At 39.6% G+C, this 17,035-nt stretch overlaps 1 protein-coding gene and 4 non-coding genes across 5 annotated transcripts in view; 3 read left to right on the plus strand and 2 right to left on the minus strand.

The window, feature by feature from the left end:
* Positions 1 to 17,035, plus strand: part of LOC138399089 (histone H2B type 1-K) — a 389,419-nt gene that overhangs the window by 343,544 nt on the left and 28,840 nt on the right. The gene's annotated exons all lie outside the window — the stretch shown is intronic.
* TRNAI-AAU (transfer RNA isoleucine (anticodon AAU)) lies at positions 1,057 to 1,130 on the plus strand. The gene has a single exon. It is a non-coding gene; the product is annotated as a tRNA-Ile (tRNA).
* Positions 5,177 to 5,249, minus strand: TRNAV-AAC (transfer RNA valine (anticodon AAC)). Its single transcript has one exon. It is a non-coding gene; the product is annotated as a tRNA-Val (tRNA).
* Positions 9,047 to 9,128, minus strand: TRNAS-CGA (transfer RNA serine (anticodon CGA)). The gene has a single exon. It is a non-coding gene; the product is annotated as a tRNA-Ser (tRNA).
* On the plus strand, positions 15,497 to 15,569 carry TRNAV-CAC (transfer RNA valine (anticodon CAC)). Its single transcript has one exon. It is a non-coding gene; the product is annotated as a tRNA-Val (tRNA).

Here is a 17,035-nt window from a genome sequence, read left to right on the forward strand (position 1 = left end):
GTGGAACTTGCGAACCCTTAGGCTGCCCGTGGCGGCTGGAAGTGAGTACCAGGAGCCCGAGGCACGCCGGTGGCGAAGAGACGCAGAAGCTCAGCTGAGAAGGAAGCCCTTGGCCTTGAGCAGCTAGAGCGGCGGGAAATGGGAGGGAGGGGAACGCACAGTGTTTGTTTGCCTTGAGAATGGTGATTTCCAAGCTGTTACTGAAGGCTGTCTTTCTTCACTATCCTCCTACTTCACCACCATTGAGGAGGTGAATCGATTTCTGTTGAAAAGAATTTTTTCGAAAGAAGAAAAAATTCACCCTCCTGATGACATTCGCCGGAGAATCCTTGAGCTCCATTTGGAAGACCCGAAACCAGATAATCCCCAGAAATGTGCTCTGCACACCTTTTCCCCATTAGTTAAATTAAATGATTGAGCTGCCGACCACGCTGTGAGGGCACCCGAGGTACCAGAGGAAAGAACACGGCAGCACAGTCTAGCCCTCAAGAGGAAAGAGGAGCACAATCAGTTAATTATAATAACGTGAGTGGAGCAACAGACAAACCGCCGGGCGTTTTGCGGGGAGCACAGAGAAGGGGCATCTCCCAGTCTTCCTCACGCCGCGAGCGGGGACCAAATCCACCAGCTATTGCGGGTGGTGTGAGTCAATTTCATAACCAAACCATTCGGACGTACAGATCACATCGACCAGCTTCTCCCACATCCTTCCCTGGGTCTCAGGATCTTTCCCAGGGTCAGAAGAAGGAAGCCTTGCTCGGGAATGCTTCTCTGCAGTATTTTCTCAGGGCGAAATAGGCGAGTCTGAGAAAGTTTTATTTTCCACCAGAGGAGTGAAGTTCCTTTCTCCTGAAGGTAGAGTTCTCTCTGTGTCTTTTTCAATTTCTCCCCCTCGAAAGTGCGGAAAGGGGAAATGGAAAACATGAAGAGAAACCTGAAGAAACAATATTGCTTTGTCATAGTTAAAAATAATCTAATCGGAGAAAGTGTCTTCAGAAGACAATGGCAACAAACATTTTGCTTTTTTAAAACTAATAGAAAACACAGCCCTCGTGTGGCCGGTTAGCTCAGTTGGTTAGAGCGTGGTGCTAATAACGCCAAGGTCGCGGGTTCGATCCCCGTACGGGCCAAGAGAAGAAGTAAGGTTTTTATTTTTTCGGCCTTTTTTTTTTTTTTTTTGCCTCAGTCATTTCACACAATAGAAATAACAGCCTCTTCGACTTAAAGGTGGAATTAAATATTGATTTCAGTTCTTAATCCTCAGCGGTAACCCCTACCCATTCTGTCCCTGCCCGCCCTCCAAAGGGGATGGGAAAAGAAGAAGAAAAAGAAAAAGAAACTTCTGAAACAAATAGCGTGAAATAAGATAGAAATTTTAGTGAAAAAAATGAGGATACTAGAGTGGGGGTGGCATTTGGTGTGGATGTGCGTCTGTCAGCCGCTGTCCTAGCTCCAATTTTTCCTTGTCCCTTTCTCAGAGGTTAGCCTAGTCTCCGTGTGTCTGTCGTTTGCTTCCTCTACCTGATCTCGTCCCATGAGCTGCCTTTTCAATACTGTTGAAATTGATATATATATAATTGTTAAGATAATCACAACTGGACACAATGCATATTTTCCGTTCCCCCCCCCCCTTTTTTTTCCTTTTAAACTATCAGTCGGCTCCCACGAGAGTTTTTGTCCATGAGGACAGATTTTTTTTTTTCCTCTTTCTTCTGGATCTTTAGGACTCAACAGTTCTGAAGACAGAGTACACATTCGGTAAATATTTGTGGAGTGACTGTACGAAGAGTCGTCATCAGAGTGTGTTTTCAGACTCTGGGATTTTGTTTGCCCAACCTGACTATTATAATACACATCTACGAGGAACCAAAGCCTGTTAAAGGCCAAAAGCTTCAAGACTACTGACTGTTATAACTTTTGGCCATATAATGTTAAAAGCTGAAATTTTAACATTGTCAAAGCTATTTCTATAATGTCATAATGTGAGTTTTGTGCCAAAAAATCATTAATCTGCTATCTCGCTTCTGTAAAACTGCTTGCTAAAAGACAGTGCCCCAAGTGTGGGAATGCAACACCCATGTTCTGCATGACCAAGCCCTAAACTGCCCAGATCCTGTTGCAACAGGACATGAGAGTGATGTAATGCTGCTTTTTGCCCCTGTAACCATGCTTGCTCTGCCCCAGTGATTTTTTCACTCACAATAAAAGCTTTCTGCTTCAAAAGTTCACTGCTGCTCTCTGTGCCGCCGCCTCTGGCAGCCGCGCAGAGAGTAGGCGCTGGCCAGCTAATAAAGACTACTAAGGTCACCATTGTTACAGCAAAACAATGTGGTTGTAAAGGCTATATCATTTTATAGAATACACAGAATTGCCGATGTGAAAAATAAATGACAAATATAATCCCAGCAGAAAGTGAAATTTAGACATTTCAGATTTGCCTAAGGGGCTTTTTCCAAGGATGATGAAATCCACTGCTCAATACTTAAAAAACAAAGTCAAAGCTCATTTAAGGGAGAGCTATATTTGTACAGCATATAGTCCCTTTGAGGAGAATGGATGGCTGATCTTTTTTTAGTTAGGTTGACATAATCTGTGAGAGACTGGTTACTTGGGAGAGACTGGCAGTGTTTGGATGGCACTCGCAGGTGTGTTTATTGAAGTTAAGCCCATCCTTGATTGACTTACTTTCAGAGTCCTTGGGCGGACACTGATTGGTTATTTTGCAAAAGTGTGCTCACAAAAGCGATTATCATCGATAGATTGAATTGGTTTAAAACCGGATCGTGGTTACTTGCTATGGCTAGAGAACAATCTCTTTTCCTAAGTTTGTGGTTACGTTATGTTCTCAGCATTTTAATTTGGCCTAAAAGCAAAATCGCACGAAAAATTTTGTTTTTATTTATTTATTTTTGGAGACGGTCTGGCTCTGTTGCCCAGGCTAGAGTGAGGAGGCATCATCAATTTCCCCCCTAAAAATCCATGTGTACTCCTTATGTAATTACTTGAATCTCTTTTGGGGTAGGGATTTTTACTAAAGACTAGCTCATAGGTATCCTCAGAGATCACTTGCCAGCCCATGGATTGACTGCCTTTGAGAGCTCTGGCCCAATTACACATGACCTGATGTTGAGTGTCCTCATTACATGTTAGAAAATATGGCCACTTTCAAAGAGCATAGATCACTTTTGTGATAGCAGACTGAAGGTGGAGCAGTATTTATTAAATGACACTAATGACACACCAAGCTAGTGGACTGCCAAGTCTGTTACTTCATAGTGGACTTCTCATGATTCCTTCTACCAATTTAAATTTTAGCATAGCTGTTCTATTAATAGAATGAGTCTTCACATATCTTTACCTTGAAAAGGAAAAATAACAGAAGACAAACATAAAATCAAAATCTACTGGTCACATGTTGCTATCACAGAACTTAGAAACATTCCACATTCTCCTCAAGGGACAGTAATTTTCTCATACTCTTATCAGTGAATTACTAATGACTTAAAGAGAGTTTTATATGCATTGAGTTCAGCAATTTTCCTCTGACTAATGGGTTATTCCAGTGAAAATTCAAATATGCCATTTGATCCCTATTTTAAAAAAGCTTTTCTTGACTCAACATTTTCCTCTAGCTAGTGTCACATTTCTCAGATGACTTTATAAAAACATCTCCTATAGTTACCCAAATTTACTATCTGCAGTTTCTCCCCTCCCAATCTTTTTCAAACCTACTACCTTCAGGTTTTTTTGCATCACCACTTCATGGAAACTTCTGGTCAAGACTACCAATGACCTTAGACTACATGTCTAAGATTAATGATCACTCCCAAGTCCTCATTTGTCTTGACTTCTCAGGATCAACAGGCACACTATCCTTCTTAAAACATTTTCTTTGTTTGACTTCTAAGACACTGTAGTCCTGATTGTCTTTCTACCTCCCTGGCTCCTCCTTCTCAATAGCCTTTGTTTCTCCTCTTCTCACCAGCCAGCTTTATGGTGGAATATTTCAGGGCTTGGTCCTTGTATCTCTTTTCTATATACACTCACTTATTTATTTTCGTTACTTAAATAATGTCTATAGGCCGGGCGCAGTGGATCACACCTGTAATCCTAGCATGCTGGCAGGCCAAGGCGAGAAGATCACTTGACGTAAGGATTTCAAGACCAGCCTGAGCAAGAGCGAGATGCCCAGCTCTACAATAAAGAGAAAAAATTAGCCGGATGGGGCAGCCCACACCTGATGTCTGAGGCAGGAGGATTGCTTGAGCCCAGTAGTTTGAGGCTGCAGTGAGCTACGATGAAGCCACCGCACTCTAGCCCAGGTAACAGAGCGAGACTGTGTCAAAAAAAAAAAAAAAAAAAAAAAAAAAGAGAGAGAGAGAGAGAGGGAGAGGGGGTCTGGAGGAGTCTTTAACTACCACTTACAAATTTGAGCAGTCTAGACCACTGCATTAAAGTCCAGATTTCTATATTCAACTGATTCCTCAGCATTACACTGGGATGTTTGAGTATGTCTAAAACTGAACTCCCATTTTCCCCTAATAATCCTTCTATGTCCAGTCTTTCCCATTTCAGCTAATGGCAGCTCCATCCTTTCATGTCTCAGGCAAAAAACTTTGAAGTCATCACTGATTCTATTCTTTCACTCCCACATCCATTTTCTCTGAAATTCCTTTTGGTTCTACCTTTAAAATATATCCAGACTGTACTTTTCACCACCTCGATTGTCACCACCCTATCCAAACCTCACAGATCTTGATTCCATTCTTTTCTCCCTACAAAATTTTCTCCACAGAGCTGGCAGAAAGACCTTTTAAGAATTTAAATCCCTTGTAATCAATTCACTGCTTGAAACCTAACATCTCATTTTATTAGAGTAAAGGCCAACCTCCTTTAAAAGTGGCCTCCATTCTGTCATCTCTCTGCATCCTCCTACTACTCTCCACTTGGCTCACTCTGCTGCAGTTAACAGTTGACTTCTTGATCCTCCCTGCAAACATCAACCGCACAGCCTCGGGGCTGTTCACTCTGTTCCTGCCCTGAACAGCAGGGTACTGCACCTTTTCTATGGGCGGCCAACCACAGCTAGGTGCGGCACCTTTTCTAAACTCTTTCAATGGAAGGGATATGACATGAACACAAGTGGAGGCAGGGTGAGGAAAAGGAAAGCCCTTTTTGTTTCCGCCCGGTTTCGAACCGGGGACCTTTCGCGTGTTAGGCGAATGTGATAACCACTACACTAAGGAAACCCGCTTGCTTTGATTTCCTTACATTTGTAAATTAGTTAAAATGAACCTTAAATTTATGCTGTCCTTCAGATTTTTTTTTCCCCCCCAGAGGGGCAATTTCCCTATACTTTCCGACTTTTATTTAGAATCAATAGCTTCAAAACCCAATAACTCATAGCCAAATAAATGCTACTCTTGGAGGCCCACTTTCTTCACAAGCACCACACAGGGAAATCTCAAGCAGTCTTCTGAGAAATTTTATATCAAGAAATTTCATGGTATGTTGTATGCTTATTTCTGGGCTGGCATACGAAAAATTAGGCAGGATATCGACTTGAGTGTTTTTCTCTTCATTTCTGGCAGCTTATCAGGAGCTTGGTAGTGAAATTCACTCAAACTCCCACTTACACCTAAAGGAGACACTTTCTTGAGGTTTGAAACAAAAGACAGAGGCAGTGTTCATGCAAAGGTGTATAACAAGAACTATACACCTGGGTTTGTTTGAGGAAGTTTAAAATCATGACAGAAAAACTTTAGTCGTTAGGGCCTATAGACTGTATATGCTCATTGTTAATAAATATGTATATATATATACATGTATGTACACATACACACATGACTATGTATATATGCTTCTAACACTATGTGTATTTTTTGCCATTTCATGTGTCTGTATTGGCAGCCTCCTTGTCCGTAATTGTCTCATACATAGCATAGTGAAAAATATCCAGGAGATCAAATTTTACTGATCCTGAAGAAGAGTTGATAAAAGGTTCTGCTATGTAAAGATTTTCATTGCAGAAAGGCATATTTAATCAGCAACTACTCTTTGCTAGGAACTAAAACTAGTATGAACTGGTTCCATAAGAAAAAGGCTATTTCACTTGTTGTGTTCACTGCCTTATTCCCAGCTACTTATCACGCCCTGGCTTATATAATAGGGATTCAATCAATATCCCTTGAATGAATGAATAAATAAGAACCAGGTAAAAATCAAGAATTCAGTTTTGAACATCTAAACTTAACCTTTTCCCTGTACATTCTAACTGATGGGTCTTTCAAACTTGTGCCATGGGAGAGGCATATAAGGTTACTTAGCACTTAAAATACTCTCCTTACCTGAGCTTGTGGTGAGACTGTCCATGGATATCTGTTGACCGTAGCTTATTTGTTGTTTGTCTTCTACTGTTTCTAGCATTTGTACCTGTCCTCCTCAGCAGTGGCATTGTACCTTAGTGCAGTGGGTATCACTTGTGTGTTATATGCGGAAGGACCTAGTTTTGCCTTGCAGGAGATCTAAAATAAACCAAGCATTGATCCCTTTGTCCTGGTTTTTTATTTCATAATAGAGAGACCAAGGAGTTGTTTTACAATCTTTCCTATCTAGATACCTGCATCAGTGGACTATAGGGTTCTGATGGCATTCCCTCATTTTCTTCTGGCTACAATAAGGGGCCCTCTAAAACCATTTCAGAAAGCCAAACATTCTCTTGGAACACAGAATAAATAGCTGATTTCTGGGACTATTGTGGAAGCTATGGAAATGTCGAATGCTGCTAGCTTCAGCCAATAAGGAAAAGACCAGGGATAGAGATGGCTTGAGCAAACCTTGAGTTCAGCACCACAGAGACAAATTAATGCTCAGAAATAGAAGATAGTCCCATTTGTGTCTTTCTAAGGGAGCTCATGTAGGTCCTTTTTTTTTTAACTCTATATTCTGAAAAGTTGGAGCAGTAGGGGAGAGAATACAGTGGTAATTGAGCCAGTATTTTTCAGAACTTAGAGTGATTGGAAATAACAAGAAGCTTACAGATGAGGTTTGATTATGTCCTAGATGTGATATGTGTTCCTTCAGTTTAACCACATTAGATTGAAATGGTGAGTGATGACACAAGTGGCAGGAAAATTTGACACAAAAATAATTTTCTAGCCTTTTTAGTATCTTGATCCCAGTATAAATGGTGGTTCCCTATTACCACCCACTATTTTAACTAATCTTTAGGGTTCCACAGTGTTGAAAAATTATAGTCAGTCAGAAGTAGATCTAATTATAATGGTGGCAAATTAAGCGCAACATTTGCTTTCTCCTTTTCCAAGCTACACTATATAGTGCATTATGGGTATTTAAAGGCATAAATACACAAATACAAAAAGACAAGAAAGTGGAGAGCAGCAGGAAGATTTTGAAGGCCAGAGAGCAGAATAATTAATGTTAACAGAGGGAAAAAGCTTATTGTGTCAAGTATCTTTTTTAAAAAACTTTTTTAAGGTCTACATGCATTGTTACATGTACATATATTCTGTTATATCTCATGGTTGTGTAATATTTAATATTATGGATTTATCATATTTTACCTATCTACTGTTCAATGATGGCATCAAGGTTGAATCTGGTTATGAAAGACCAAAAATAATGCTGTGATTAAAGCGTATTTTCATGTGTTTATTTGTTAGCTATATGTATTTTTTTTTTTTTTTGTAAAGTGTGTGCTCAAATATTTGCCCATTTTTAATTGTTTTTCTTTTTGAATTCTGAGAGTTCTCTATATATTCTGGACACATTACACTAATCAGATATGTGTTTTGCAAATGTTTTTTGTCATTGTAAAACTTGTCTTTTAATGTTTTCTCAACAATGACTTTTGCAGAGAAGTTTTTCATTTGGATGAGATCTAATTTATCAATTTTGGGGTGGGGAGGATAATGCCAATCCAATGTCACAAAGATTTTTTTCTTCTATCTTTTCTAAAAGCTATGTTATTTTAGGTTTTACATTTAGATCAGATCAGTGACCCATTTTGAGTTAATTTTAGTAAAAGGGTGCAAATAAGGGTTTCTTTTTTAAATTTGTTAAATTTTTAATTTTTTTGCATGTGGATGTCTGATTGTTCCAGTGCCATTTGCTAAAAAGACTATCCTTTCTCCATTGAATTGCCTTTGTTGCTTTGTCAAAAGTCAATTGGCCCCATATATGAAAATCTATTTCTAGACTTTCCTGTTGTACTGATCTATATGTCTATACTTTTTCATAGTTAATATCATTATAAAATTATAGAATACAAGTCATTATTAGATAAATTGGGTAAATATTATTTAATGGCTTAATGTGAAGAAACAGTCACGTGAAGATGCAAAAGTATTCATAAGTGGGGCGGTCCTGTCCTCTGCGAGCTAGAAGCCCAATTTTTTGGATCCGAGCGCAGCCACGGTACACAGGGCATTTATCCCGACTTACTCTTCTTCCCTACTAGATTTGTTGCCTCGGCCAAGTTGTGTATCCTTCTTTGGCCTCAATTTCCTCAATTCTATACAATATTTTTAAGAACACCTGGCACGCACATACTAATGGATGTTTATGATCCTCTACCTTTTTGGTTTCCATCAGCCTGATTGATTTGTTTTTAATGCTGGAGAACTGTTTAAGGTTGGTAACAACATTTCTATTATCAGATTCATTCCAGATTTTTTAAAACAACATTTCCTCAGTTTCTCTTTGCCATAGGGATCTGCCGCTGCTTTCACATACAGTGATCTCAGTGTACAACCAGCTATTCTGAACGCTAAGTTCCAGGCTTTGTGTGGACCAGGAAGAGGCCGTCGACCTTGGGCCGAAGAAAGAACTGCCCCGTGCTGAGGGGTTCACAGTTGCCCAGCTTGGAGGAGTAGGATGGAAGGGCGGAAATAATCAGAAGGGGGCCTAGGGCATAAGTAGGCGGGCCAACACAGAGCTCGAGATAGGATGCGGCTCTCATCTCAGTTTGCAAATGGAGTAAGATGGAAAACTGAGAGTTTTGTGACTCGGGAAAAATAGTAAAGAGCGCTGTGAGCAGGATTTGAACCTGCGCGGGGAGACCCCATTGGATTTCGAGTCCAACGCCTTAACCACTCGGCCATCACAGCTTGATGTACAAATGCTATTTATGTATTAAAAATACGTAACAATAAAGGCTTGAATGCTACAATCTTTTCTATTGTTAGCCACTCTTGCTTACTTGGCATGTTTACTTTCAGCAATACACAAAAGGAGGTCACTTCCAAAGCCCTCTCAACAAATCTCTCCACTCAGTCCCTTTCCACCCCTCACTATCCTTCCAGGCCCCAGATTGCTAACTCTCACCTCTTTGAGAGAAGGCAACATTCCAGCATTACAAGAATTGCCGGTTTTAATTTTTTTCCCTGCAGTTTTCGTGTATTGCCTGGTTTTGCTTCATAGTTGTGGCTGGGAATGAACACAAAGAGTTGTGTTAAGTGTGCTCAGGATCTTATTCAATTGTGCTCTCCACAGACAATATCCCATGCCTGGCTGATATGGAGGACAATTTGGCAAGATCTACCAATATTTCAAATACATATATCCTTTATACACATACCCTTTGATGCAGCATTTCCACAAATGCGTGAGATATACTTGCACACTGAGAGATTATATTGTGTTTAAGCTTATTCTCTGCAGCATTATTTGTAATTGCAAGATTAAGAAAAGCCTACGTAATTCAGATGTTATTAAATTTAACTTATTAAATAATTCAGAATTATTTAATTAAATAAATTATGGCATAACTACACAGTGAAGTATGATGCACATTTAAAAGAAAATGAGAAAGATTATTATGTATGTACATATATTTTAACATAATAGCAAAGTTCAGAGCAATGTGTACGGAATATTACCATGAGAGATTTATTTGTGTTAGATTGTATATGCATTTTATTTTATTTTATTTATTTTTTTTTTGAGACAGAGTCTCACTCTGTTGCCCGGGCTAGAGTGAGTGCCGTGGCGTCAGTCTAGCTCACAGCAACCTCAGACTCCTGGGCTCAGGCGATCCTACTCTCCCAAGTAGCTGGGACTACAGGTATGCGCCACCATGCCCGGCTAATTTTTTTGTATATATATTTTTTAGTTGTCCATATAATTTCTTTCTATTTTTAGTAGAGACGGGGGGGGGGGGGGGGTGTCTCACTCTTGCTCAGGCTGGTCTCGAACTCCTGACCTCGAGCGATCCACCCGCCTCGGCCTCCCAGAGTGCTAGGATTACAGGCGCGAGCCACCGCGCCCGGCCTGTATATGCATTTTACAAAATAATTCTTCAAGAATAATTGATACATACATGACACTTAGAAGATGGCTCCTTTGATGGCTCTGAAGATCTTTCAGACTCCACCAACATCCAAGATTGCACAGTGGGGCAGCACCTCAGAATGTGAAGAATCAGTTCAGGATAATTCCCTTTCAAAGTGCTTTAACAATTTGTTCTATTATTCCTTTCAGTATTATGCTTCAATATCATTGCTTTGAACAATATAGGAAGAAAAATGGTTTTCTGAAGAGAAAAAAAGAGAGAAAAGAAAAGAAAACTAGGGTAGCCAGGAGTGGAACTATGACAGTAGCCAAAACTGTGATCTATTTCACCCCTGGTCCCACCTGCACAGGGTGGGTAATATCGGCTTATTCTTGACTAAGCATAGGTGAAGTCAGAAAAGAAAACTGAATATTTTGGGGGTACAGACACAAATGAAACCCATATGACTGAACTGATTCTGGAAAGCAAACCCATTCACTTTGTGATCAGTTTGCATAATGTACATTTGCCTAAAATGTCCATATTTAAAATAATAAACAGCTTTCACCTTTAGAACATATAGAATAATTTTCATTCATTTAAAGCAAATTTTATTTCTCTGTGATTGTGTGCCTTCTCTCTACTACATCTATTCTGATGCCTTTATTAATTTTTTCAATCTGTTCATCTGCCTACATTCAACCTTAATTTAATTTTTCGTATATACTTACATTGGGCACTTACGCTGTTTGTAGATCAGTAATTAATAATTCATATGATTTTAAATTTAGATAACATAACAACATGTTTTGAAATATATTTTTGAGGTAATAATCATGTGATTTCCCTCTTAGTGTCCAAAAAACAATAATTCACTATAAAGTGAATTATTCACAATATTCGCAAAATTGTATGACAGCTTGATGCAACAAATAAAGGCCACTAAAAAAATAAAAAATACAAAAATGAAGCAAGAACTCTATAAAAGTACACATTTTAAGAATTATATTTGTTAGAGAAACTTAGAACCCAAGAAAACATTTATTAATAATTAAATATTACTGAAGATCTGTTATCCTATGTCATTTTTTTTTTTTTTTTTTTTTTTTTTTGAGACAGAGTCTCACTCTGTTGCCCAGGCTAGAGTGAGTGCCGTGGCGTCAGCCTAGCTCACAGCAACCTCAAACTCCTGAGCTCAAGCGATCCTCCTGTCTCAGCCTCCCGAGTAGCTGGGACTACAGGCATGCACCACCATGCCCAGCTAATTTTTTTTCTGTATATATTTTTAGCTGTCCATATAATTTCTTTCTATTTTTAGTAGAGACGGGGTCTCGCTCTTGCTCAGGCTGGTATCCTATGTCATTTTAAAACTGCTTTATTGAGGTATAGCTGACATACAATAAACTAAACATACTTAAAGTTTACAGTTTAAGTTTTGACAACTGTATACACCTGTGAAACCATCACCACAATTAGGATACTGACTATATCTACCACCTCTAAAAGTTTCCTGGGGTTCCTTGGTAATCGCTTCTTCCTGCTCTTTCCCACTCCCCCATCTCTAACCACTGATCTGCTTTCTGCCACTATAGTTTAGTTTGCATTTTCTAAAGTTGTACATAAATGAAGTCATACGGTATGTACTTTTTGTTTTTGAGAGGGGAGATGTTCAGCTTCCTCCACTCAACAAAATTATTTTGAGATTCTTCCTTGTTGCTGCAGGTACCAATAGTTTATTCCTCTTTACAGCTGAGTAGTATTGCACTATTTCAATTTGATTAGTCATTTATCTGTTGATGGATGTTTGGGGCTGTTTCCAGTTTTTGATTATTACAAGCAGGCTTCTGTGAACATTTGTGTACTGATATTTATATAGATATATATTTCCTTTTCTCCACTACTAGTGGAATGCCTGGATCATATGACAGGTGCATGTTTTAACTTTTTAAGAAACTGCCAACCTGCTTTTCAAAATGGCTGTACCATTTTATGTTTCTATGAACATGTGTTAGAGTTGTAGGTCCTCTATATCTTCCATAGGACTTGGTATGGTCAGTCTTTTAATTTTATACAACATCATGTTTGATGATGAAAGATTGAATATTTTCCTCTAAGATCAGGAACAAGATAGAGATAACTTCTTTGACCACTTCTATTCAACATTGTACTGGAGGTGTTTGACAGTGAGATTAGGCATATATAAATAAATAAATGGCATCTGGATTGAAAAGGAAGAGGTAAAAATTTTCACTTGTAGATAATATGACTGTTTACATAAAAAATCCTGTAACAAAAATCAATTGTATTTCTACATACTAGCAATATACAATCAGAAATTGAAATTAAAAATAATACCATGGTTATGAATAAATTTTCCACTCAACATAGGGTTATCTGAGTCCTTTGTAGCTCACTATCTGGACATCCCGGGAGATTCTCCAAGTGATAGAATGTCTAGGTGATGCATTATAAATAAGTATCTTCCTTTGATTTGCTTTCTTGATCTCTGTTTATATCTTTGTTCCTGGTTTGGAGGTCCATGTTTTATTTTTTACTAGAGTGCCTTCTGTTGGTTTTACATCTAACACAACATTTTTATTTCACTGTAAGCTCCAAATGTTTTGCAGAATAACTAATCTGTTATATTCATATCATTAATTTAGACATTATAAACACAAATAGAATGAGGAACACAGAGATGATTTGCTCCTCTCTCAGTGCATGGCTTTCCTGTAGCAAAGTCACAACTCTTTGTTGGAGGGAGGGGGTAAAATGTCTTTGCCTTCTTAGAGTTCTCACTACATGTTGACTCTCTCCTTTGAGGCTGTCATAGCCTTGGGGATTACCCAATTTCTTGAGGACAGGCCTGCTCTCACAGGCAGAAATGGTTGGAAATTTTATTCAAAATTCATTGCATGAGTTGAACAATTACAATGTAGGTTGAATTCAAGTCTCACCAAATTTTATAGGAAATGACACATAAAGAAGATGCAGTACTCTGAGAATTGAATATTTGAGTCGATTTTGACAAATGCAAGAACTATAAATTCCCAAATATCCCTGACTTTCTGTTGACAGTAGGACAACCAGGTACTCATAATTCTCTCTGGAGGGATTTTCTTTTCAGAATATACTACAGGGACATCTTAGAGTGGGACTGTGGTGCTGCAGTTGTCTACTTTCAGGTGGTGCCTACATATTGTGCAGAACCATATATAAACCATGCTTAAGTTTTTCTGCTTCAGTCAACCGGTCATCGAAGACAAACTCTCATGAGGTTTTTTATATATATATATAGAGAGAGAGAGAGAGAGAGAGAGAGCGCGCGCACATGTATGCAAGCAATGTAGCAAGAGCAGAGCCATGAAAATACATGCGACTTCCTCATGCAACCTATTTGTGCCTTGAGGACCTGCTCTAGCTTAATCTGATATGTAGCATTTCCATTTGATGATGGAGTGCTGCTGTATATGTCTAACTTTAAGGCTTAGTAATTTAAACAATACTCTGTTTATGATGAGCATCTAAGGCCACATGGAAATGTGGTGGCATACAGCCAAGTATTCAGTCTGTACTAAGAACCTGGGAACAAACGTAAAGCTTTTTTTAAAGGAAGAGTAGTTAACCACAGAGGATGGAGAACTTTGCTCCAAAATTCTAAAGGTCTGTGCTGTGATTCAGCTGTAGGAACTTGCCAAAGCCTCCAAACAGTATCCCTATTCACCTCTGATACTTCAAACCAAACCAACTTTGCTGGTTCACATGACCCCAGTGGCAGAGCCACTAGTACTGCAGCCTGGGCCTGTTGCAGAACTATTTCTTGTTCTAGGCCCCATTCAAACTAGCAGATTTTCAGGTTACTCAGTAAATGATTTTGTGTAGCATGCTCAATGTTGCCTCCAGAATCCAAACAGTTCTACTCTGTTGTACTCCTTTCTTAATAGTAAAAGATGGGTTGCTGCAACCCATTATGCTTCAGACAACTGGATCCCTAGAAATTTGACTGAGCGAGTAAGACTCTCAATTTTTGTGAGGTTTATTTCCCACCCTCATGCATGCAAATGTCTTACCAATGTTCTAGAGAAGTTGCTACCTTCTTATCACTAAAACTATAATCAAGATAAGGGACCAGTATGATGTCTGTGGAGTGGTAAAACAGTAAAGGTCTCTGTGGACTAGTTTGTAAAATGGGTTTGGAGAGTCAATATACCCCTGAGCAATAGGACAGATAAGGTGTACTTCAGCTGGCAAAGTGGTGCTCTTTATGATTAGATATAGAGAAAAAAAGCACTCACTATATAAATAGCTGCATATCAAGTGTCAGGGGATGTGTTAATTTTCTCCACTAATGAAACCACATCTGGAATGGCAGATGCAATTGCAATAATCACCTGATCAAATTTACAATAATCCCCTGTTATTCTCCATAATCCATATCTTCTGCAGTTGAATAATGACTTGAATAGAGATACAGTAGGAATCACCACCCCTGCATTTTGATGGTGGCACTAATCTCTGAAATCTCTCCAGGAATGCAATATTGCTTTTGGTTGTACTATTTTCATAGACAGAGGAATTTCTAGTGGCTTCCACTTGGCCTTTTATGCCATAATAGCATTCACTACAGCAGTCAGGAAACACTATAAAGATTCTGTCTGGAATTGGAGAAATAAGTACAGGATGGGTTCATGGATCCACTGTGCCTACAATGAAATGGACCAGAGGCAAAACTTCATTGATTGACTTCCATGAGTTCCTAGATTGCCAGGTGGACAACAGTGATGTTTTTATCTCTGGAAATGAATGTCAGTTCAGGGCCTTTGTCTAGTAATTTCTGCAAAGAAAATAATGATAGAAGCTGTGGCAGAAAGTGCAGATGGCCTCCAGTCATCTCCTGGGCTCAGACCTCTCGCTCCTGGCTCTCAGTCATTTTCTGGATAAAGAAACGGGCGTAGACAGCATGGGGAGGTCTTGAAGTCAAATTCTCTAGGATGCTGCTCTAGCTTTTCACGCTTGGAATTTGTGCAAGAATTGGGGCCTTGGGCGAAGCTTGGTTATAAGTTGTTTTTGTTTTCGAAAAGAGAAAAGGAGGGAAGAAATGCACCACGACAACGATCATTTCCTGGATAGGCCCGTAATAAACATGCCTGGGCTCTTACAGGCAAAACCTTCCGAACTATACAGGGAGGAGTGCTTCTTGCGGTTGTTTCCGTAGTGTAGTGGTTATCACGTTCGCCTCACACGCGAAAGGTCCCCGGTTCGAAACCGGGCGGAAACAAGTCCCTATTACACTAGGCTGCCGAGAATTTTGTCTTTGCTCATATGTATTCATGAAAAACAAAACTCAGAAATCGTCGCCCTTGTTGTTTGAAAATAGGAGGCAATTCTGAGACGCGCAGTTGTTTTCCTCTTCCATCCCCTTCTGCCTGGCTCCCTTTGGCTCTGAGGGTCCTGGAGATAGTGTTGGAGAAAGGAGATGAACAGGCTCGGCGGGTAGGGCTTCTCCTTTTGGAATTTGGATTTCTACTGAAGGCAACAGCTTCACCTTGAAACGAAGTGGTGACAGCTACCCGGGTGTCAGGCAAGGGCATCAGCCACCACTCCCAATTTATCTCTTGCCAGATAAATATTTTCAACCCAAATCCACTGACTCCCTGCTCCGTGGGAGGGGAATGTTGCGGTGGGCAGGAGAGCGCTGGAAGATAATGCAAAGCCCTCGTCTTCAAGTACTCACAAAGATGCTGTCTTAACTAATTTCTGATGCTGTCGTCTTGCCCTGCCCGACCAGCCCAGCCCAGCCCAGGATGCAGGTGGCAGCAGGTTTTGACCTGAGGCTCTTTGTTTAATGACACTTGTTAAACCGTGGTAAGGAAGACTTTATTGAGGACCATAGTGAGAGGTATAGGGATCACTACGACTGGGTCTTGCAGTGAAAAAGAGAAATTGGGCTCAGCTCTGAATACAGCATGGGCAAGTGGGAATTTATAGCCAAGGAGCAGGGTGGAGGTCAGTGGATAGGAAGTTACTAAGAGGAAACATCAGGAGTAAGAAGGATTCTGGCTAAACCAACTTAACGAGATTCTTGCTGGAGACAGGCCAAGGTGATCACACATCACTTGGGGGATGGTGGAGGATGAGGAACCTGATCAGATACCACGGGTGAGCACACATCAAGGGTGGAGGATCCTTGCTAAACTGACTTAGCCGGGTTCTTAGCTAAAACTGGATTTGATAAGGAAGCGCACAGATGGGCCAAGGAGACAGTTCAGGAGCCTGACTAAAGTTTGGTCAAGCAAAGAATCTTTGTCAACCTCCACAACTGTGTGACCAATTTCTTAAAATAAATCTCTTTCTGTATATATACACGTCCTATTGGTTCTGTTTCTCTGGAGAATGCTGAATAATGCGACTGTTATTATTTTAAAGACTTCAGTTCTTCAAGACATAGTAAATATCACCTACTGCAATTTCAACAGCAGCATTCAAATCCAGGTGATTTAAAAAGTAGTCCCTTTCCTGACATTGAAGTGTTGCAAACTGTTAGTGTCTGAAATTTTTTTTTCCTAACAAAAAAGATTAAAATACTTCTTAGTAGGCCTCTAGGTCTTGTTTTTCTTTGGCATGTGGCAATCTTTTTTGCTTCTTTTTGCTTTGTACACTTTTTTCACTGAAAATGATACTCAAATCTTTTAATTATAAATAGGTCACAAAACAAACAAACAAAATGACTCAAGGTTTTTCTGC

Source organism: Eulemur rufifrons, chromosome 18 (genome assembly GCF_041146395.1).
Source record: "Eulemur rufifrons isolate Redbay chromosome 18, OSU_ERuf_1, whole genome shotgun sequence".
In the NCBI taxonomy this organism is placed as follows: domain Eukaryota; kingdom Metazoa; phylum Chordata; class Mammalia; order Primates; family Lemuridae; genus Eulemur; species Eulemur rufifrons.